Source organism: Salvelinus namaycush, chromosome 24 (genome assembly GCF_016432855.1).
Source record: "Salvelinus namaycush isolate Seneca chromosome 24, SaNama_1.0, whole genome shotgun sequence".
In the NCBI taxonomy this organism is placed as follows: domain Eukaryota; kingdom Metazoa; phylum Chordata; class Actinopteri; order Salmoniformes; family Salmonidae; genus Salvelinus; species Salvelinus namaycush.
This window is the reverse complement of record NC_052330.1, coordinates 4,707,480-4,712,228: the sequence shown is the minus strand read 5'-3', so window position 1 is coordinate 4,712,228 and position 4,749 is coordinate 4,707,480. Positions and strand designations below refer to the sequence as shown.

The 4,749-nt window shown below is 41.2% G+C and overlaps 1 long non-coding RNA gene across 1 annotated transcript; it reads right to left on the bottom strand.

The window, feature by feature from the left end:
* Positions 1–1,344: 1,344 nt before the first annotated feature.
* On the bottom strand, positions 1,345–4,352 carry LOC120019564. Its single transcript, XR_005472342.1, has 2 exons — positions 4,184–4,352; positions 1,345–1,849 (listed from the first exon to the last, which is right to left on the bottom strand). It is a non-coding gene; the product is annotated as an uncharacterized LOC120019564 (long non-coding RNA).
* Positions 4,353–4,749: the final 397 nt, after the last annotated feature.

Sequence of the window (4,749 nt, the reverse complement as noted above, 5' to 3'; positions counted from 1 at the left end):
TATTGTACGAGCAAGAATTGAGTACGAGGCCGTTTGAAATGGACACATTTTATCTGGCTACTCAATACTGCCCCTTGCAGCCCAAACAGGTTAAGTCACCTGCTTGTGAAGATCTCAATTGCATACTGCTCACATCCCCTCTCCTCATCTCCTTCTCAAAACCCATTCGATGAGAAATCTGGAGGTTCTTCCCGTCTGACCTTTTCCTCCAATGGGTTTTGAGAAGGTGGCGGGGATTCTCCCGCTATTATTTAGTAGTTACTTTTGATCCTTTGCTAGTCCAATATGACTGCCTGAATCCAACATAACTTTCAGCTGCCTCACTGCATTCGTGTTGCATATTGAAAAGACGGGACCGACGGACATCGTCGCCCTGTGCCTAGCTCCTAGACAACGTTGCAGTATTGTTTGGGGTGGTGTTTTTTCTTGCATTATTTTCGCAGAATGTTTCTTGCATTATTACCCACAAACAATAATTACCTCCAGACAATCATGAATTGTAAAGGGAAAACCAGCCACACAGCAGATATTGACGCATTGCTCCCAGACAAGCTATACAACCTCTTCCCCACTTTGAGGAAAACACAATGCCGCTGTATAGCCTCCTTTGGAAGTATTAGATTTAGGCCAAGATAGTATATCTAAAGGAAATAACAATGACGAACTTGATCAATTGTCTTTGTAGGTGTTGACAGAATGTTTTCTTTTGCAGTGACATTTGACCGTTTCTGAAACACAAAAACAATTTCAAATTGTTGTGGACCTGTAGCAGATCGTTTGAATTATATTCATGTTTTGCATTTACTTTCTCGAGAACCTAAATATGCTACACTGCCCAATAATTCAGAAAAATTGTCTACTCTGAAAAACTACAGTAGGCCTATTTAAAGTGGCAGTGTACACACTTCAATGCAAAAGATCAACTGTCTGTTCACCTGTTAAATTCTACTGTATGTTATAAACCGCGCTCCCTTTCGGATGCATAGAGCAAAACTTGAAATTATAATAGCCTATCTAATAGGCCCAATTAAATGAGAGATCGTGGCCAGAAAATATCCAATGTTTGTGATATATGTATTATGTTTATAAATTAAATATTGTCTAGGCTACTTGAGAATTTTTACATTCCACTATTCAGACGTAGTCTACAAACGTCAATGGAAAAGGTGAACTGTCTGTTCTACCGTTAAACTGCGCTTTGGGTCAGATCACATAGAGCAAAATACTTTCAATACCGTCAGCTTATCTATTTACTACTGTGAAGTAGTATTAAATGAGAGATGGGACAAATGGTAGCCTATCCTAACCTGTTGTAGGCTATTGTGCGAGTGTGAAACCATCACAGTCAGAAAAGGTGAGGAATTTATTCTGCAATGATCATGGAAATGAAATAAATAATCAGAAATATATTTCTAATTATTTTAGGATACAAAGAAAAAATAAATAGATTTTCACTCTTCTCACTAACAGCAAATGATTGCATCTTGTTATAATATTTAGCTACTTGTTTTGTGTTATGAATAAGAGTGTCATCTTATATTCCCCATTTGCACATAGGCTACTTTTGCCTTCTTGCATTGCAATACTTCAACCCCTAGAAACCGTGTGTACGCGTGGTCTAAAGTTTGCTGGAGGATAAGCACATATTCACGTCATGTTCCTTTTTGATAAATGCCAACTTTTGCATGAAAACTGGCATGCATGTTTTGGGGCATATTCTGTGCTTTCACAACGTTTATAAATGAAGGCCCAGGTCGCTCTCCATTTAGAGACGTCAGTTTCAAGCCTGTTGGTCAGGACTCCATCACATCATCTTGCAAGTCTCCAAGTGCTGGCTCCATGGATGTATCTGTGAACACAACCACAGTTACTGTTCAAATCAAAAATCAAATCAAATGTATTTATATAGCCCTTCGTACATCAGCTGATATCTCAAAGTGCTGTACAGAAACCCAGCCTAAAACCCCAAACAGCAAGCAATGCAGGTGTAGAAGCACGGTGGCTAGGAAAAACTCCCTAGAAAGGCCAAAACCTAGGAAGAAACCTAGAGAGGAACCAGGCTATGAGGGGTGGCCAGTCCTCTTTTGGCTGTGCCGGGTGGAGATTATAACAGAACATGGCCAAGATGTTCAAATGTTCATAAATGACCAGCATGGTCAAATAATAATAATCACAGTAGTTATCGATGTGTTGGGGGGCTAGGGTCAGTTTGTTATATCTGGAGGACTTCTATCTTATCCGGTGTCCTGTGTGAATTTAAGTATGCTCTCTCTAATTCTCTCCGTCTCTCTTTCTTTCTCTCTCTCGGAGGACCTGAGCCCCAGGACCACCCCTCCTAGGGACGGCATGAAAGAGCACCAGTAAGCCAGTGACTCAGCCCCTGTAATAGGGTTAGAGGCAGAGAATCCCAGTGGAGAGAGGGGAACCGGCCAGGCAGAGACAGCAAGGGCGGTTCGTTGCTCCAGAGCCTTTCCGTTCACCTTCACACTCCTGGGCCAGACTACACTCAATCATATGACCTACTGAAGAGATGAGTCTTCAGTAAAGACTTAAAGGTTGAGACCGAGTCTGCGTCTCTCACATGGGTAGGCAGACCATTCCATAAAAATGGAGATCTATAGGAGAAAGCCCTGCCTCCAGCTGTTTGCTTAGAAATTCTAGGGACAATTAGGAGGCCTGCGTCTTGTGACCGTAGCGTACGTGTAGGTATGTATGGCAGGACCAACTCGGAAAGATAGGTAGGAGCAAGCCCATGTAACGCTTTGTAGGTTAACAGTAAAACCTTGAAATCAGCCCTTGCTTTAACAGGAAGCCAGTGTAGGGAAGCTAGCACTGGAGTAATATGATCAAATTGTTTCGTTCTAGTCAGGATTCTAGCAGCCGTATTTAGCACTAACTGAAGTGTATTTAGTGCTTTATCCGGGTAGCCGGAAAGTAGAGCATTGCAGTAGTCTAACCTAGAAGTAACAAAAGCATGGATTAATTTTTCTGCATCATTTTTGGAAAGAAAGTTTCTGATTTTTGCAATGTTACGTAGATGGAAAAAAGCTGTCCTTGAAACAGTCTTGATATGTTCGTCAAAAGAGAGATCAGGGTCCAGAGTAACGCCGAGGTCCTTCACAGTTTTATTTGAGACGACTTTACAACCATCAAGATTAATTGTCAGATTCAACAGAAGATCTCTTTGTTTCTTGGGACCTAGAACAAGCATCTCTGTTTTGTCCGAGTTTAAAAGTAGAACGTTTTCAGCCTTCCACTTCATTATGTCTGAAACACAGGCTTCTAGCGAGGGCAATTTTGGGGCTTCACCATGTTTCATTGAAATGTACAGCTGTGTGTCATCCGCATAGCAGTGAAAGTTAACATTATGTTTTCGAATAACATCCCCAAGAGGTAAAATATATAGTGAAAACAATAGTGGTCCTAAAACGGAACCTTGAGGAACACCGAAATGTACAGTTGATTTGTCAGAGGACAAACCATTCACAGAGACAAACTGATATCTTTCCAACAGATAAGATCTAAACCAGGCCAGAACTTGTCCGTGTAGACCAATTTGGGTTTCCAATCTCTCCAAAAGAATGTGGTGATCGATGGTATCAAAGGCAGCTCTAAGGTCTAGTAGCACGAGGACAGATGCAGAGCCTCGGTCTGACGCCATTAAAAGGTCATTTACCACCTTCACAAGTGCAGTCTCAGTGCTATGATGGGGTCTAAAACCAGACTGAAGCATTTCGTATACATTGTTTCTCTTCAGGAAGGCAGTGAGTTGATGCGCAACAGCTTTTTCTAACCTTTTTGAGAGGAATGGAAGATTCGATATAGGTCGATAGTTTTTTAAATTTTCTGGGTCAAGGTTTGGCTTTTTCAAGAGAGGCTTTATTACTGACACTTTTAGTGAATTTGGTACACATCCGGTGGACAGAGAGCCGTTTATTATGTTCAACATAAGAGGGCCGAGCACAGGAAGCAGCTCTTTCAGTAGTTTAGTTGGAATAAGGTCCAGTATGCAGCTTGAAGGTTTAGAGGCCATGATTATTTTCATAATTGTCAAGAGATATAGTACTAAAACACTTAAGTGTCTTAAGTGTCTTAACTGTTCTATTACCAATGGCAGTTAGGATAGGTGAAATTTCACAAACATATACAATGTTGAAGTTTGAACAGGTCAGACTCAACATACCTAACTCTGTTCTCCCCATTGACGACCGTTGGTGAGCAGGCAAGAGGTGAGACTGGAGGTAAGGTCTTTGCCATCACCGCATTGATAGGCATTGCAGAGTAGATCAGCTCCTGGCCCCTCGTCAAAGATACTTGTCAGTCACACACAAACACACACAAAGAGCACTGGTTACATGATCAATTATGGTTATGATTAGCATGGTGGAACCAACCTGATTGCTGCATTAACTTCTCTGGGATATGTGGGACGCTAACGTCCCACTTGGCCAAAAGCCAGTAAAAATGCAGAGCGCCAAATTCAAATAAATTACTATAAAAATCTAACTTTCATGAAATCACACATGAAAGACACCAAATTAAAGCTATACTTGTTGTGAATCCAGCCAAACGTGTCAGATTTCAAAAAGGCTTTACGACGAAAGCACACCAAACGATTATGTTAGGTCAGTACATAGCCACAGAAAGACACAGCCATTTTTTCAGCCAAAGAGAGGAGTCACAAAAAGCATAAATAGAGATAAAATGAATCACTGACCTTTGATGATCTTCATCAGATGACACTCATAG